Raw genomic sequence first — 19,579 nt, forward strand, 5'->3', positions numbered from 1 at the left:
TCTCACAGTCTGGGATCCCTCAGGGGCAGGAGGCGACCCGGTGATCAGGGGAAGGTGACACCCCATTACACCTCTGCTGCTGCCACTGCTGGCAGTGCAAGCCTCGGCCGGCCCTGGTTACCTGAGCCTCGGGCGGCCCTGGGCAGCAGGGCAGCCGCCATCCGAGGCTTACCTGTGCCTTGGGCTGGCCCTGGGTTGCTGGGGGGCTGAGGGGGCTGGAGGATTCTGGAGGCAGGCTCACAGAGTGGCCGGGCTCGCCTGGGGGTGGGCCTGGCCATGCCATGTGCCTGCTGCCCCAGCAGGGCTGAGTGGACTGGGCACCACCATCTTGTGGCTGTGGGCACCGCCATCTTTGAGGGCATGACAGTCAATTAGCATATTCCCTCCTTATTGGCTGTGGGCACTGCCATCTTTCTGAAGGCATGACAGTCAATTAGCATATTCCATCTTTATTAGATAGGATGGGCTTAATAGTGGCCACCTAATGAGGGCTATTATAGAGATTAAACAAGCTCTTGTATATAAAATGCCTGCAACATTTAGTAGACAATAAATGTTGGTTAAAACAATTTAAACTTTGTTTATCTCTATTTTGTTAACTTTTGTTATATCCATTTTCTTTTTATATATTTAAAAACCTGTAAGTTTAACCTGCTCTCATGCCTATTCCTCAGGTTATTTTCTTTATTTTTTAAATTTTTTTATTGTTTAAAGTATTACATGTAGTAGTACATATATCTCCTTTTTTCTCGCATTGACCTTCCCCCAGCCTCCCCTACCCCCTGTCGTGTGCCCTCATCCCACCCCCCACCCCCAGTGTCTTGTGTCCATGTGCTTATATGCCTGCATACAAGTCCTTTGGTTGATCTCTTTCACCCCCTCCCCAATACTCCCCTGACTTCCCGCTATAATTTAACAGTCTGTTCGGTGCTTTACTGTCTCTGTATCTATCTTTGGGTTCATCAGGTTATAATGTTCTTTATTTTCCATAAATGAGTGAGATCATGTGGTATTTTTCTTTCATTGCCTGGTTTATTTCACTTAACAAAATGCTCTCCAGGTCCATCCATGCTGCTGCAAATGGTAAGAATTAGGTTATTTTCTTAAAGGAACAGCATAATGATTTAAACAGCAAATGATGATTTTTCTTTTCTGGAACACACACACACACACACACACACACACACACACACACACACACCATGTGCATATACACGCAGAGGCAGATAGGTGACTTTTCTTCAACGTGCCTCAAGTGTTGGATTGTCATAGTAATTAAGAAGGGGACCTGGTTCACTTAAGAAAGCACTGATGCAGTTAATGCGCGGTGCATCATGGGAGATGTAGTCCTCCCTGATCTTTAAAAAACATGCTCTGAACTGAAGAGCCCAGAAGAAGCGGGGTGTAGGCCCAATTGCCTGCTGGTGAGGACGACCAAATTCTGTGCGCTTATGTTGGAAGAAAATTTAAAAACCAGAACCCAGCAATCGCTTGCTTTCATCCAACTCGATGGCAGCTGCTAATGAACATTTACTGGCGATTAGTTTCATTCTGCCCTGGAACCTCCGGCAGGAAAACTGTTGGGAGAGCTGCAACCAATAACTAGAAAAGACCGAATATCTAGAGAGAATAACCGGACCACGACAGGGGTTTCTTCTCTCTGTCCCAATCGCCCTGTATTTTATCTCACAGCGCCCTGTGCAATGAGCCTTTCTGTTCGTGCTCTCTCGCGGATGGGGAGTAAATCAAACACCCTTTCCCATTTCTCTCTTCTGTTCGGAGTTTTGTTTGCATTTGGTATTGCTCCAAGACAGGCGGGGTTCTGGAGCGCCGGTGCCAAGCCGGTCAGGAAGAGGAGCCCAGACAAACCCCGGGCTGGAGAAAGGCTGGGGAGAAGGTCCCCAGAAAAATTGTGTTGGAAAATTAAAGGCCTAGGAGCGGACAAGAGAACCCTTTCATCACAGAAGGCTACCAGTCTTACAGTTAAAGGAGGGATTCTTTTAAAACAGCCTACAAAGAAGAAAGACAGAACAAATTCAGAAAGAATTTAAGTGGTTTTTAATTTTTTTTGAATTTATTACTTTATTTTACTTTGTTTTATTAAATTTATTGGGGTGACACTGCTTAATAAGATTATATGTTTCAAGTGTCAATTCTATACAACATCGTCTGCATATTGCATTGTATATTCACCACCCAAAGTCAAGTCTTCTTCCATCACGAGGTATTTGACCCCCTTTACCCTCTTCAACCTCCCCCCACCACCTTTCCCCTCTGTGACCACCAAACTAAAACACTGCCTTTTAAAAGTCCGGCTTCAGGTGTGACTGGTTAAGGGGCCCATACAAGGGAAAGGAAATAGAAATAAAGACGTTGGGGAAATGTGATGGTTTGGGGAGATGAGCTCCGTCCAGGCACACATTGGGTAGACCCGTAAATCCTGAACGCGTCTCTACTCTCAGGGATTTGAAGAAGGCGGAGCGCAGTGGCTGCGTGAAGAAGGACCCGCCCCACGCGCTGCTGTTTCCAAAGCTGCGCGAGTGAAAGAGGGGCCCCAGCTCAGAACAGAGCCTGTGGGGACCCCGCTGTCAACCTCCAACCGGTCCAGCCGGGAAACAGCCCCGACGGGAGGCTGACGTGGAATGAAGGAAACCAGCATAGCCTAGCGCCCGCGGCTGAAGAAGGAGGAGAGGAGCCCTGGGACCTGGTGGGGGGAGTTCCCTGCCAAGACCTCCCATGCGCATGCGTACATTCTCAGCCACGCTGATGACTGGGGCCTGAGGCTTGGGACTTGGGGACCAACGCATCCAGCCGGTCATCTCATGCCACTTATCCCTGTTTATGTCTTTTTCTGAACTCAAAGATCTTTCTTCATCCCTGCACACTTCATGCAATTCAGTTCAGTATGTCACATTTCGGACCCCATTTCCCACCTTTCCTTTTCTCCTGAAACGCTTCCTTTGCGCTGTCTGGAATTCATGATCAGCCACCAACAAATCCCTGTCCCCTTCGCCTGTTCTCTGAACGCTCCCTTCTTCTTGTTCAAACTTGCTTTTCTGAGGACAGTGCTTCTCCTGTGGCGCTTATAGTAGTGCCCACCCCCTTCCCACCCCAATCCATTGATCCATTCCCCCTTTCCCTGTCCATCAACCCCTCACATCCTCTTCTCCCAACTTAAATTCATGGTCAATTATTATAATTACTTCCAAATTTACATCTCAAGCCCGGACTTCTCTTCTGAGCTAGAGTCAGTTGCCTACTTGACATCTCCACCTGGATGTCTAATGGGCTTCTCAAACTCTAGCTGGTCCAAAAGCAAGCGTATGTTCTTTCCCATCCTGCAGTCTCCTCTGTGTTAGTGAATGGTGGCCCTTTCTTCTATTTGCTCAGGTCAAAACACTTGTTGCATCTTTAGGACTCTCCTCACCCCTCAATATTGCAATTTATTGGAGATATACTAGTAAGTGCAATATAACATTGTGTGTGTTAAGGTTGTGCAGCATGATGATTTGATGCATGTATAGATTGTGAAATGATTGCCACAATAATGTTAGTTAACACATCTATCACCTCACACAGATACCATTTTTCTGTGTGTGATGACAATGTTTAATATTTACTCTCTTAGCAACTTCCAAGTGTAGAATAAATAGTGCTGTTAACATAGCACCATGCTGTACATTACGTTTCCAGAACTTAATTCATCTTGTAACTAGAAGTTTGTATCCTTTGACTGCCTCCCTCCATTTCCCCGCAAGTCTCACACCTGACAACCACCAGCCTAACCAGCCTACTCTCTGTTTCTATGAGTTTGTTTTTTGTGTGTATGTTTTTTGTGTATGTTTTTTGTTTTGTTTTAAGATTCCACATACAAGTGAGGTCATATAGTATTTGTCTTTGTCTGACTTAACTTCACTTAGCATAACGTCCTCAAGTTCCATCCATGTTGTTGCAAATGGCAGGATTTCTTTCTCTCTCATGGCTGAATAAAATCCCATTGTGTATAAAAACATACCATTTTTTAAAAATCTTCTCATCTGTCCATGGACACTTAGGTTATTTCCATGTCTTGGCTATCTATCTATATATCTATCTATCTATCTATCTATCTATCTATCTATCTATCTATAAAAGCCTAAGTGACTGTTCGACTGGTAGCTATGATGCACACTGACCACCAGGAGGCAGATGCTTAACGCACAGGCATGGAAACATGAAACAGACTGATGAATCTCAGAGGGAAGGGGAGAGAGGAAAGGGAGGAAAGAGATTAACCAAAGATCTTATATACATACTAGAGGCCTAGTGCATGGATTTGTGCACCGGTGGGGTCCCTCAGCCTGGCCTGTGGGATGGGGCCAAAACTCATAGTCTGACATCCCCCAAGGGGTCCCAGATTGCGAGAAGGTGCAGGCCAGGCTGAGGGACCCCACTGGTGCATGAATCCATGCACCATGCCTCTAGTTGTGAATAATGCTTCAATGAACATGGGAGTACAGATATCTCTTCAAAGTAGTGATTTCATTTCCTTCAGATATATACCCAGAAGTGGGATTGCTGGATCATATGGTAGTTCTGTTTTTAATTTCTTAAGGAAACTCCATACTGTTTCTTATAGTGGCTGTACCAAGTTACATACCACCAATAGTGCACAACAGTTCCTTCTTCTGCACATCCTCATCTACACTTCTCCCTTGCTTTCTTGATGATAATGATTCTAACAGTTGTGAGGTGATATCTCATTGTGGTTTTGATTTTCATTTTCCTGATGATTAGTGATGTTGAGTACATTTTCATGTACCAGTTGTCCATTTGTATGTCTTCTTTGGACAAATATCTAGTGAAGTTCTTTAGGTCTTTTCTTTCTTTCAGATCTCATAAACTGTCAACAATCCTGTTGGTTCTACTCTAAAACTTTATTCTTGGTTTGACCACATTTCACCATCACATCCTGGTCTGGCCACCATCATCTCTTACCTGGATTCTGTATTGGCCTCCTAATTGTTATTTCTTTCTCTCCTTCAGCCCATTCCCTGCACAGCAGCCAGAGTGACCCTGCTAAAACTAAGACACACCAGGTCACCCCTCAGCTTGAAACCCTCCTATGACATCACACAGAGGAAAGCCAAGTCCTATCTAAGCCCTACAAGATCTACCTGGTCTGTGTTCCAGCTCAGTCTCTGACCTCATCTCCTGCTCTTCCTCCAGCCACAGTGGCCTCTGAGCTCTTCCTCAAGGTACCAGGAATGGGCTTCTACCTCAGGGTTTTGCACTTGCTGTTCCTTCCTATGTTCAGACCATCTCAAAGGGGCCCTGCCCTGGCCAGCCAGCCCCTCTAAAACCCATTCCAGACTCTCTATTCCCCTTTTCCTATTTTTATCACTGCCCAACATACTAATCCTATATAATAAAGGTAGAATATGCAAATTGACCATCACTCAGTGACAAAGATGGTGGCGCCTACAGCCCATAAGGAGGGAATATGCAAATTGACGTGACAAAGATGGTGGCAGCTGAGCCGGGATGCTTGCGTCATCGCCATGGCGATGACACAGGCATTCTGCCCTGCCCCGGCCGCTCCGGGCCTCTGGCAGCATGCCTGTGCAGGCATGGAGCAGTTGGGGCAGGGCGGGACGCCTGCTATGGGGGGGGGGGGGGGGGGGGGATGGAGGGAGCTACAGGAGGGCAGCAGGGCTGGAGCGAAGGTGGATGGTGGCGGCCAGAATGAAGGCCCAAGTCCTGGGTGCTGGAGGGAAGCCGGTGCTGGCAGCCAGGGGAAGGAAGGCCTATTCTTGTATGAATCTTCATGCATCAGGCCTCTAGTCTTTTATATACTGTGATTGCTTTATTTTATCCTATTTCTTGTCTGCTTCCTTCTACTCCAAGAAGGCATAGACTTTTGTCTCTGCTGTTCACTACTGAGTTCCCACTGCCCCAAATAGTGCTTGGCACACAGCCGTTTAATAAATAGGTGAATACTGCAGGCTCTGGAAGTGGATCGTTGGTGAGAGCACAGAGGAAGTGGGATTGGAATGCAGATGTGATGGAACTGGGCTTTGGAGGAAAAGAAGATGTGGGAGGAAAACAGCTCCTTGAGAACAGAGTCTGCCTTATTGTCATCAAACTTCCTCAGCATCAGGCACACAGCCACGCCTCCAGCAGCCACTCAGAAATACACTGAACTAATGAACACACTTTCTTTTTTTTTTTTTTCTTTTTTTAAATATATTTTATTGATTTTTTACAGAGAGGAAGAGAGAGGGATAGAGAGTTAGAAACATCAATGAGAGAGAAACATCGATCAGCTGCCTCCTGCACACCCCCCACTGGGGATGTGCCCGCAACCAAGGTACATGCCCTTGACCGGAATCGAACCCGGGACCCTTGAGTCCACAGTCCGTCGCTCTATCCACTGAGCCAAACCAGTTTCGGCTGAACATACTTTCTTCAGATTGGAGAAATCTGAAAAAGGGTTAAGGCAAAACCAATCTGATTTTTTAATTTCAAAATCCTCCTATCACCTCAGATCATCCCAAAGTCTGTCAACGGGCTGTCCACTTGCTCAGTTACCTTTTTCTTTGCTATTTAAATAAAAACACCTCAAGTCTCATGGGTCAAAAACTATGGGATGTCTAGTGACCTCCCCAAAGGATCTCAGTGAATCCCAGGGCCTGTGTTTTCAGAGTTACCCTCTCACTAACTTCCCAGGCCTGCTAAGTCTCCATTAGATGTGTATCAGAATCATCTTGGGCTGCTCCCCTCTCTCATCTGGGGAGACCACAACCCCCACACACCCTAATAATACAGAGTAGTGTCTACAGCAGGCTCATCCTAAAATTAGGAGCTATACAACTCTACAACACATCAAACAATTAAGCTGAAAATTGTTCTTTGGCTCCCCGGTGCCCCAGACGTCTCACTGCCCCACTTTCCCCCTCAGGCTACACACAGGTGGCCCCCAGCGGTCGCTCACCTCCCTGGGGCTGGCAGAGAGTTCCCTGAAGACCCTCACCTGCAGTGACAGGGCCATGGAGACTAGGTCTCAGATGCTGCTCTCCATTTCAGTGAACTATGTGTGATTTAGATTTTAGAAACATGGTTTGGGATTATCTCAAATGTTTTATGAACACAAGTTCCGGCTTGCAAATAGTTACAAAAAAATTGCTTCCTTCTCAACCTAAGTGTGTTGTGGGAAATTAAGATCAATTTAAATGAGTCTCACCTTACCCAAGAGCTAATCATTCAGATCACCAGCCCCACTCAAACCCTAAGTTAATCAGCCATTGTGATTTAGGAGAGGAAATAAGAGGCCAGGCATTGGAGTGGGGGAGGTGTGGAGGGGTGCTCCAGCTATTTGCATTTACGAAGCAATGGGGTGTGGGAAGGAATTAAGGCTACAGAAAATCTGCCTTACACCTCACCTTGGGATACTCTTTTCAGGCATCAAGTTGCACATTACCACTTGTTCCTAAAAGCAGGCTTTCGTTGAGTGGAACTAGCTAGCCTCCCAGCCTGCCTCTGGAGGCTCTGGAGCCCACAGAACAGCACACGAGCTGCCTGCAAATCCACAACACCCATCCTGCTTTGAATTGCCTGAGGCAGTGGTTCTCAGAGGGTGTTCCTCAGACCCCCAATATCAGCATCAGTGTCAGCGTCGACCCGCAATATCAGCATCAGTGTCAGCGTCACCAGGGAACCCGTCAGACCTGAGAATTGTTCCGTCCCACCCCAAGCCTACTGAATCAAAAACTCTGGGAGTGGGGCTCAGGAACCTGTGTTTTCACAAGACTTTCAGGTGATGCTGATGCAGCCTCAAGTCTGAGAAGCACCTGCTGACCCCCTCTCCCCCCAGGCCTTCCTGAAGTTAACGTTGGGTATTCTGTATGGCTTTACAGTATACAATGTCAGGCCTCCAAATCTGGGGAAATCTGCTCAATCATTTCCATGTAATAAAAAATGAACAATTATATTTATAGAGCTAGATGAACAAAAAAGGCACAGAGAGGATGCTGTTGACTTAAATCGCGAGGCACAGCAATGGTCTGACCACATCTTCAGGGGCTACATGCTGGCAAGGTCAGCCTGCTAGTAGTCAGAAATAGACACAGTAAAAGAGGCCCCTGAACAGTTCAATTGTTGATGGCAAGTAACACCAGTGGGCTTGATCCGGCATCTAGAAGGGTTCAGGAACCTGGACAAGGCGCTGTGCGTAAATTAATCAAGAGTCCAGAGACGAAACATAATTTTGGAAGGCATTATGGGGAGTCAGAGAAGACTTAGCTAAAGGAACTAAGTTCTCCTTGTCTCAGGACCCCTTGCTTTTTATTAACACAATTTGTCCTAAGGCAAGGTGGAGATATACACATCAAAGGCCAGGGTTTGGTACACAATCCATTGTCAGATTGGGGAAAATTGCCTTCGGCTGTTCAGGTGTTTGGCCAGTAGGAGGCAATAACATATAGATTAAGATGCCCTTAGCTGTCTGGAGCAAGCAATCATTTTATGCATTCTTTTCAGGTTTGGGGAAATGCCCTCAGCCATTCCCAGATGATTCAGCCCTGCTGACATGCTGGAATTGGCTTCCGGCAGGCAAGGATGGCACCAGGTGTGTATTACTTACTGCTGAGGTCAGACCGGACCTTGGTTCAGCAACCTCAGTACTTGAGTTCTGGCTAAGAAAGAATTCAGAGCCAAGACTCAAACTGTATGAGAAAGTCTATTTAGAAAGTCACAGAGGTAGAAGAACTGAGCTGCAGAAGAAATGGGCTCAGGGAACAAGTTACAGAGGCAAAGGAAGGGCCCTTGGAGGTTAGGAGAAAGAGAGAGGTGGGGTCCGCTCCCTAGAGAGAGCTGCACTTGGTCCTCAGTCTTGAGAGTATTTATCTGGAGGTCTCAGGAGAAGATCCCAATAGAATATTCATCAGCTTTCCAGGTGTGTCCTGTCCAGGTCCTGATCTCCACAGACTGGTGTCAGGGCACGGGGCCTTTGGTCAATGCAGCTGGTCCTGAGGTCAGCTGTGGTGTTGCTTGTCTGGTTTAGCTGCATTTCTGGGCCTGGAGCTGAAACACCACTGAGGCCTAGATATATTTGATGCAGGTCAGAACCTCACTGTCCTGGGCTTAATGCTTAAGGGCTATTCTCTGGCTCCCTTGTTCATTCCCCCTCTGAGGGGGTCGAACCTGCATAACTAGCAGCTTGCCAAGGGAGAAAAGGTCAGGAGAGGGTCCTAACTTTATGACCAGTGATATGCTAGGGAGGAAAGGTCACCCTTGGGTCAAGGTCCCATCCTACAATTGTCTATTGTTAGGTACCCAGGGCCACTATCAGCCCTGGTGACCTTCAGTACCTGGCCCATTGTCCTCACTCTGCTCATGTCTATCTATCTAACTGCCTACCACACAATGAGGTGTCACCGAACCCCTTTTAGGTGTGCTCTGTAGGAGCCCAACAAACGGTGCCAGATTCTGCTAGTGTTCCTTCATGTCACAATAACCCGAGAACAGGTATTTCTTCCCCATGTTATCAATGAGAAAACTGTGGACATTCATTGTTCCAGTTCACACAGGTAGTAAGTGGTGGAGCTAAATTTTACCCCAGATGTTGGACTCCAAAACCCCTGCCCTCACCTGCAAAATCCTGCCCCCTCCGATTAGAAGCGGTGAGTGGGATTTGCAGGGAAGCACAGGGTGAGCAGGAGGAAATGCTAAAGCGAGGAGGGGCCCTGAAGCCACAGCCAGAGCCGTATGCTGCTCAGTAGCTCCACCAGCCACTACAGGGTGGTAACTGGTAACAAGAATGCATTTCCACAAAGAAAAAGTTAGTATATGTTCACTCAAATCCAAAAGGTAAGGAGGTATGCAAATATTAAAAGGGCTAACATGCAATATAGTTACATTAAATGGGTAAACACAAAATATCATTTATTTGCTTTTATGGAAAACAATTTATTTGCTGATAACAATTGATTTTATGGAAAACAATCCACTTACTGGTAACAATTGGTTTAGCTAGATAAATGAGGTATTACCGCTGTACACTTTGTTCAAGTGCATGGTGAGTTTTTCGAAGAATGGGTTTAGTGCTAAATTCTGTGCAGATGAAGAGTGTAGCCATTCCTTATTCCACCCCATGAACTCTAGCTCTGATGGAGGCAGGCAGCTCAAAGCATGTCTTCTGCAGCCTGGGCAGCCAGCATCCTCCCAGGAACACACGGTCAACTAGAAAATGTACCCAAAGTCAAGCAAACGTTCCCACTTTGTTATTACTCTTATTGTTTTAATAAGCGTCTTCAGCAAACTCACCAATCTCATCATCTGAAAAAAAAAAAATCTGTTCTTTCCCCTTGGTAACAAGGGAATAACTTATTAAAATAATGCCTTACAACACATATAATGATGCAATGATAGGCAACACGCAGACTGGTGATTAATTAGTCCTGGGCCTCCTGCCTGTTCCTAATAGGTTTATTAGTTTTGCCTTTGCAAGGGGGTTCTGGTACTCCCCACGAAACACCAGGGAAGTCGATAGCATTCCTATTCTGCGGATGGAAGCAACATTAATTATTCCTTTGAATCCGATTGGGTGAAGTGGGACTTTTTTCTTCCCTTCCCCAAACACAACAGGGAGAATTATTTCCTAATAAAATTTCCACTAGGCCAGACAGTGTTGATGGAACATAATTTTTAGTATGCAGTGGGCTGGAATCTGACAGATATTGGCAGAGTGGGTGCCCCTGTTTTAAAAAGCTGGATGTGGCTGACAGTAATCTCACGGCTTCCTTATGTCTATTATAGTCAGTGCAAGGTTAGACAGATCCATTCCCACCAGCACAAAACAGCAACCTTCCAAAATGTATGTCAGCGGCGTATTTACAGCCAAATCCGGAAGGAGCGTGTACTTCTTATGCTGCTCCCATTAATGAGACAAATGTCAGCATCCATGAGCTATTTTTTTGTTCCTGCTTATCAAATCTTTCAAAAAATTGATAACTAGTCTTTATAGATTGTGAAAGTCAGATATAACTCTGAATGTATTGCTTTACTGGACCCCTTGGGGTAAACTTATCACCTGGAAACCATTTTACATGGACGATTTGACTTTCATGTGGAGTGTCATAATGCACCCTAGATGGAAATCGAAAATAAAATATCTGGACTGCAACCTTCCTCTTGGTGGAATTTATGATTCCCTCAGCACAATAATTTTGAAAATTGTATCCCTTAAGCTACAAGACTTGATATATTATTAACTGCTTGAATTGAAGAAGCTTTCCAATAGGCTTACGTGCCATCTAGAGGCACGGATTAATTTCTATGGAACTGCAAGCTTACCGCAAACTGTTTCTTCAGCGATCTAAACTACCGGCTTCATCTTCTTTCTAGGACAGTGTCCGCTTCGTCTCTGGCAGCTCCTGGATGCGCTGCTCTTAGCAAAGCTCTTCCGGAAGGCGATGGCCATTGATCCACTAGAGAATTGGCCGTGTTCAGTCAATCACACCCCGGAGAGACGGGCATCCTCTGGGGGCTCTTATTTTTCCATTTCTTGTGGCATTTTCTGTTTTAATCTTACTCTGGCCGAACTGAACGGGTCTGCAGAGAGACTGCTGGTCGGAGGGAGTCTGGAGGGCATTGTTTTCATGAAGTTAGAGATCAGCTTTTTTTAAAAAAAATTTTTTTTAAATTTTATTTGAGGGGTTTGTGCTGCCAGAGGGAAACTCTGTTCAACTGTCCTCTGCTGCCTTCACCCTTCTTCCCTCATCACAGACACTGTGCCCTGAAAATCAGCAACAACTCACTGTCCCAAGGCAGAGAGGGCCAGAAATTGTTCCGCAGACCTCATTCCAAGAAGGCGCTTTCCCCCTTCATCCATGTCAAAATTGAGCTGGGAATACATTTACTTAAATGTTTTGCAGTTGATTCTGTCTATAGTAAAGACATTGCTAACCGTCCTGATACAGGGACAGCTTCCATAGCCCTATTTCCAAGGACACAAGAGTACAGAGCTTGAGAGCGCAGGCAACAGAATCCAATGCCCCTGGGACCCCAGGTCCTGGGAACGGGGGGGGGGGGTGGGGGGGGGGGGGGGGGGGGGGGGAGTGTTTACGTTGGGCCACTCCACAAGAACGCCTGACAGTCCCTGACATTTCACAGCTCATGTATGAAAGAAATAGAGGTTTTCCTCGAGTTGACAACAACCCTAGAACTTTACGTGACATTACCTGTAGCAAGTTGTGGCGATGAAGTGAATTTCTTAAAGCTATCATTAATAAAAACCACATTTTTATCAACCACAGTAAAGGACAGGCTGCAGAGGCAGTCAACTGTAGAGAAAGCTGTAACAGAGGTGTGGAGCCAGTTAATCAAAGTATGTAAGTTTGGTGTGTTTTTTGAGGGTTTGTAATTGCTGTGATTTAAAAAAAAAAGATTTATAATGTATTGGGATTTTTTTTTCTCAATCTAAATAAATGGTCACTTTGTACCCAATTTTGTATTCTTTTTCTTAAAGAGAACCCTCCAAAGTGTATGTGCTTCAGGCCTCACAACACCTGGTGCATCGCTGGGCAGTTCAGTCATCCTTCTCTCATCCTGGGGTTCCAAACTTTGGATAATATAATCCCCTTCTTTGTGTGTAACTTGATCCATTACCAGGACTAAGCTTTTAGAATGTATCGTTTTAAAATCTTTACTAAACCTTACGTATCATATGTATCTCCATAACGTACTGAATATATCAGCAAATAGACATTGAGATTCTTTTTACAAGTTCTCTAAAGGCTCTTAAATTAAACATGTATATTTGTGGCGAATTTCTAAGTTTTCTTTTTTCCTTCTAGCTATTTAGTTATTTACTAGTCATCTTTAATTATCTCTTTCAAAAATATGTTGAGAATTAGATACCTGACTTATTGAAATAACTCAAGGATCTAATGCTGAGTAAAGTCTGTTACTTAAAGGAACACAAGGTACTCTTTTTGTACAAGAAAATCTGAAGTGATCACTGAAGTGACCATCACTTACAGGAAAACCTTCCCCCTGGGGGTTCTGAAGGCTGGCTGGCGAGGTGAAGGTAGTGTTATATACTTCTGTGGCCTTCCCCAGCCAAATACAACAAGCCGTTTCCACTTTGGGGAAGGAACCGACAATATTCTGATGCGGGGCCCAAACTCGGGGCGGGTTTCAGAGGAAGCCGCCTACGCCCTGCAGGCAGGGAGGGGACACCTGCCAGGAGGCCTGCGCGGGCTGCCCGGGGCCGTCTCTCGCCGGCTGAGACGTGCATGCCGCAGGCCACAGGGCGAGCCGGGCACCTGGCAAACCTGTGAGAATGTCTGAGCTGCGGCAATTTCCCTCTCATCTTTTACCCGGACGGTTAGAAAACTTCTTAGAATATGGAAACTGGAGCTTCCGGGGGCCCTTTAAGAGAAGACGGGCCCTGCAGTGGACAGACTGAAACTGAGAAGGTGCCCGGGCCTTGTCCCCAGGAGGCTCCTGGGGGGACACATCCCCCTTTGTTAGCGGATAGAAAAGCAAGTTGGCAACTTTGGCTGTCGCAGAGCCTATGCATTTGTAGAGCATTTAGCTTATTGACCTAAATGTTCTCATGTTTAGAGGGGGGGAAAAAAGAAACTTAATTAATTCACAATAAAAAAAAAATCCTTCATTTCAGAGGAGATAAAACTTAGATAACCCAAACAGAATTGAATGTGTGATACGATGCAGTCATCAGCAGGCAGCCGCCTTAAAAATTACACTATCTGACCTTAATATGTGTGAATCTATCAGGATTCCATTGTCGACGTGTATATTTTTCAATATTCTCCTCCCAGCTGAAATCATGTCATTTATATGCAAATGACCACATCTTCAGCAGCTGCTGCTCCTCCGAGGCAGCCCAGGGACTTATTTGCACTTAATAAAGCCTCATAAATAGGTTTTGCCTCTAAACGGGTGGGGGCAGGAATCCGCCGGTAGCCTTTTGCAGCCACAAGCTGCTTGTTGTTTTGAAAGCGAGCAGCCACCTCTAACAGCACGGTTCTCAGTTGCCGGAGAAACAGGTCCTCACACCCAGCCAGCTCTCCCCGTCCCTCCCGAGAAAACAGACGCTCCCGCCCGTCCCCACGGCGCCTTCCTCCCCTCGCCGCGGGGGGCGCTGTCCAGCCTCCAGCCGCCTCTGACTGCCCCGCCCCGCCCGCCCCGGGCTGCTCTGAGCTGAGCCTCTGGCCACGTGGTAGGAGCCGGCCCGGCTCCGGGCAGACCCTGGGCCCCCTGAGTTGTCCGGGCTGAGGAGAGGAGGGAGAGGGGGACTCCGGGCAAGTGCAGAAGACTTTCTCCTTTTCTGAGTATGAGTTTCCCCTTACACACACTCTCCATAGGGAGAGGACACATTTGGGAGCTGTGCACGTTGATGGCCCAATCAAACAGCATTTAGAGAACATTAAAAACGCACCCTAATTTGTGATAAGTACGTAATACTTCTCCTTTCCCCTACCACACCCATCTTCCTAGCTGGTCGTTCTTTTTTCAACATAATTCGATAGAAAGGGACGAGATTATGTGCATTTGATGTGCACACAGCATGAATTCTACCCATTTTCTATGACTGTTCCTATAAAGCCACCCAGACTTTTTGTACTTTGGGGTCAACAGAAACATTCCATTTACTATTTAAGACCATTTAAGACCTGCTTTTAAAAAAAAAGAAAAAGAATATTATGAGATAATTGTCTCCTGCTGTTGGACACTCAGACAAACCTGAGGCACTTATGAAAAATAATGACAGGCAGCAGGTCGTTTATTTTTAAAGCACCGTGCGGCTGATTTGGCAATAATGACCTATTATCCTTGTCAGAGTAATGACTGTTCCTGGAGCTTCGCTTCTGGTGTGTGAGCAACTGGCGTAGTAGAGATGATTGCCCTGTCTGATAAATGTGTATCATCATCGAAGACACTGGTTGACAATACTATCATTAAACTGTCACCAGCTTGGCAAAGAGACAAACATCCCCACCACATCCACCTACCAGAGATGTTTATAACTGCAAGATATCAAAGCATAATATTAATGTAGGTAACTGAAACCACACACACACACACACACACACACACTCAAACACACACACACACACACACTCACCTCAAAATCCAGCCACGAGGCGCAAAGTGTGGCCAGGGAGAAGTCCCAGTGGAGCGATACCTGGCCCTTGAGTCAGGAGTCCCGGAATCTAGTCTCATGTCTCTGAGCCTCTGTTTCTTTAATTCTAAAAATTGAGATAATATCTGTACTGTCCATCTCACAATATGAGTATCAAAAATTTAAAACATGTTAAATACAAAGTTATCTAATAATAGATTCCATCTTGTACAAAGTTGCTCTTTTATATTTAAAATTTTACATTGGTTTACTTTAAAAAATTGTGCTAAAATGCATAAAATGTACCATTTTAATAATTTTTAAGTGTACAGTCATCCGTCCTTCATCCGCATAACTCTTCCATCTTGCATTATCCATTAAACAATTATTCCCTACTCCTGTCCCCCACCCCGCAACCATCATTTTACCTTCTGTCGCTATGAATTTGACTATTCTCGATACCTCATATAAGTGGAATCATACAGTATTTGTCCTTTGGTGACTGGCTTATTTCACTTAGCATAATGCCCTCAAGGTTCATCCATGTTGCAGCATGTGTAATAATGTCCTTTCTTTTTAAAGGTGAATAAGTGTGTGTGTGTATCACTTTTTTAAAATTCATTCATTCATTCATTGATAGATACCCAGGTTGCTTCTGCCTTTGGGCTATTGTGAATACTGTGATGAACATGGGTAAACAAATATCTCTTTGAGATCCTGCTTTGAATTCTTTTGGGTATATACCAAGAAGTGCATTTGTTATACCATATGATAGTTCTATTTTTAATTTTTGAGGAACAACCATACTGTTTTGTTTTGTTTTTGTTTTTTTAGTAGCTGCGCCAATCTGTATTCCCCACAACAGTGCATAAGGGTCCAAATTTCAGCACACTCTCACCAACAGTTATTTTTTGTTTCTTTTGGTGGTAGTCATCCTAATGGGTATAAGGTGGTATAATTGATTTACTTTTTGATAAATGATATATAAGAACCACTGTCTAATATTATATGAAAGTTTCCACATCTGGAATGACTTAGTTTTTTAAACCCTAGATACTAATTTGCCAAGTGTATTTACAACTATGGTAGAGAGTGATTTAGAAGCTTCTCTGAAACTTGTCCCCTCAAATTATTTATATGTTTAATTATATATATATACACATATAATAATTCATACATGACTAGTGATACCTAAGAAGTTTTATAATGTACATATGTATACATCAATTATAAACCTTCTCAGTTCTATAGGCCCAGATGTCAGTATTTTGGTGATTCCAGGGAGCAACCAGTGTGGTGAACCACTGCTGACCTATCTATATCCACTCCATTGCAATTTAAAATCTGTTACTTCTGCCCTAGCCAGTTTGGCTCAGTGGACAGAGCGTCAGCCCTCAGACAGAAGGGTTTCGGGTTCAATTCCAGTCAAGGGCTCCTACCTTGGTTGCAGGGTTGGCCCTGGTTCGTGCGCGTGCAGGAGGCAACCAATGGATGTGTCTCTCTCACTTCGATGTTTCTCTTTCTTTGTCTCTCCCCCTCCCTTCCATTCTCTAAAAATCAATGGGGAAAAACTCCTCAGGTGAGGATTAACAGCAACAAAAAAAATCTGTTACTTCCTTGCTTTTCTAACTGTGGGTTTGGGCTCATCATCATCATCATCATCACCTGAGAGTTTAGAAATGCAGACTCTCAGGCTCCACCCCAGACCTACTGGGTCAGACAGAATCCATTTCCACAAGATCCCCAGGTAATGCGGATGCACATTAAAGTTTAAGAAGGGCTCCTCCGTGAGATGGAGAGTTGTTCACCATCAACCACACACTAAGCCTTTTCAAATGCAGTTCACACTGTGATATGAACCAGTCTCCACTTAAAATAGTCAACAAAAGAGAAAGTTCATCTCAACCCTATTGCAAGTGGATGGCAGCTCAAGTTGGATGGCAGGTGTCCAGGTAGCCCTGCTTGCTCCTTCCCCCTGTCATCACTGCTGTTGGTGCTGCATCAGTCTTGCTCAAGCCACACCCCAGGCAGCTGCACTCCACCTGCCTGCCGGCTGCCTGGGGTGTGGCTGTGTCCACTTGCCCAACCTCAGTCCAAGCAGCAGGAGGACGATACCGATACCAGAAGTTACAGCTGAGCTGTCTGCAGGCGCCACTTCTCCCATTTCTGATCAGCAAAATGGAAGGTCCCGCTTCTAGCCTTTTGGCCTCTCTGGTATGCAGCCTTTCCCTTGCCTTCACCTTAGTGAACTCTGCTGAACCACCTCTCAGATCCTCAGGATGCGTTTTAGTTCTATGACTACACACCAGGCTCTAATGAATGGGGGTCCTGAAATCTTAGTAGTCATCCAGCACAGACGGCCATCCACAGTGGAATCCCTTCAATGACATCCTGTCTAGTGCCTGTCTTCTCTGCTTAAACATCTCCAGGGATGGAAGCAAAGCCACACAATTGAGTTACACTGTCCTTGTTCTTGAATAAAACCTTAAAACACACACACACACACACACACACACACACACACACACACACACGCTGCTAAGACACGCACCTCATACCGTGCTTATAGAGTTTGGTATTGGAATAAGGTAAAAAAAAAAAAAAAAAAAAAAAGAATAGCATTTTTGTGGATAAATTTTGTGTAGTTTCATTTGGCTTGTTGTTTCAGCCAGATGAGAATTTTTTTGAAACCTGATTTTGTGACTCAGCATTCTTTCATTGATTGCCATGCTATAGATGTTAGCATAAACGTCACTAGTGAAAATGCTGAACAATTTAGGACAGAGAGGCCAACATCTAAATAATTTCTCCTGGAAAACTTCCTCTGGATTTATAATACTTCTTAACTAGCACTGTTTGGATTATTCAACAAGTTAACAATCCTCTTATCTGTAAAACCAGCCCACAGTTCTATCATGGAGATAGCATGAGATTCTCAGTCGTGCTAAAATCACAGCACTTGTTGTCTACAAAATTCCTGATCCCCACCCTAGAGCTCTCTAGAAAAAGGAGAATGCATTTCGGTTGGCATGACTTATTCTTACTGAAACTGCGCTATTTTTAGAGATCACTATTTACTTTGGAAAGTAGTAAAATATGTTTAATGTAATTAGTTCTAGTTTTATTGACTATTTACAATATTTATTCTTCACATTCTTAAAGATTTCTGGTGTCATTCAAACTATTTAGTCTATAAAAATAATAAACTGAATAGCTACTGTGCATTATTTATTATGGGCCAGGGGCTGTGTTAAAATGCTTTACTTTGACTTGTCACCCTAACCCTAACAGGTATATACTACTATTCCAATTTTAGAGGGAAAATGGAAATTTGTAATCTGCTAGGAGACAAAGTAGCATCTAGGGTCTATCTGACTTCAAAGCTCTTTTTCTCAATCAATATGTTACCTTCCCTTGGATTCAGATGTGGAATCTTAGATGAGTTGGAGGCCCAATTCCTTCTGATCAATATTCATTCCATCCTTTTCAGTCAATTCTGATTAGCAGTCTTCTTACCCAGAAGGAAAAAAAAAAGGTTGTAAAATAGGAGTGGACAAGATCTGCTTCCTCATTGCTGTTCCATGCAACCTAGCATCATTATTTTCAAGCTGGGGGCCTTTCGCTTCTCTGAACTCTTTCTTCCACTCTGAATTTCTTATTTTCTTCAACATTTTTACCAGGTTCTGAGTGTTAGTCTTCCTCAAGACCTTGGGTATGTGTCCTCCTGTTCACCTTTCATCCATGCTCACCAAAAAGCTTGCTGTCCAACCTAATTGGTCTCTACCAGCTTTTCCTCCTCATTGCAATGGTCAGAATCAACATGTGCACTTACTCATCTTCATTGTCTGCCTTACTCCTAACAGCGTCTCTACCATCAGTTAGGAAGCTTTTCCATTGGACCCGTGAGAACGAGTGTGCTTCAGAGAAAGCCGACCTTGGGGTGCACAGTCTGCCCATTCTCTCGCTGCATTTGGCAATAGGATTTCGCTTGGTATAATATCGAATGTAAACTGTAATTGAAAAATAATTTTTAAATAGTTAATTAAAAAAAAAGATTTTGCTTGGTGTTCGTATGTGATATATATGTTTCCTCAAGTAGCCCTTCCTATATTCTCAGGACTTTGCTGGGGCACTACAATTGGAACATCAAGAAAATAGCAAATCTGCCACGACTCTGTCAAACTCTCCGAGTTACAGCTCTATGGGACACATGGAAAGGACATAGGCAGTGGGTAACAGCTCCAGCTTGGAGTGAGTCAAATCTACAGCAAGTCTGATATAGGGGATGGTGAGGATAGTGCCACTCCTTAAGCCTTAATTTCCTCAATTGAAAATAGGGGTAGTAAGAATGGGATAATAGGATAACGCATGTGTTCCTTAATGTGATGTAAGTGCTCCTTAGCACAGTGGCTGTTAATATTATCATTATTCAACTCCTTGGCTCCTGTGAGA

At 44.6% G+C, this 19,579-nt stretch overlaps 1 long non-coding RNA gene across 1 annotated transcript; it reads left to right on the plus strand.

The window, feature by feature from the left end:
• The first annotated feature begins 5,178 nt into the window (after nucleotides 1-5,178).
• LOC129150357 (uncharacterized) lies at nucleotides 5,179-11,880 on the plus strand. Its single transcript, XR_008557086.1, has 3 exons — nucleotides 5,179-5,237; nucleotides 8,518-8,605; nucleotides 11,383-11,880. It is a non-coding gene; the product is annotated as an uncharacterized LOC129150357 (long non-coding RNA).
• The last annotated feature ends 7,699 nt before the right edge of the window (nucleotides 11,881-19,579 follow it).

The sequence above is a fragment of the Eptesicus fuscus genome, chromosome 9 (assembly GCF_027574615.1).
Source record: "Eptesicus fuscus isolate TK198812 chromosome 9, DD_ASM_mEF_20220401, whole genome shotgun sequence".
Lineage (NCBI taxonomy): Eukaryota > Metazoa > Chordata > Mammalia > Chiroptera > Vespertilionidae > Eptesicus > Eptesicus fuscus.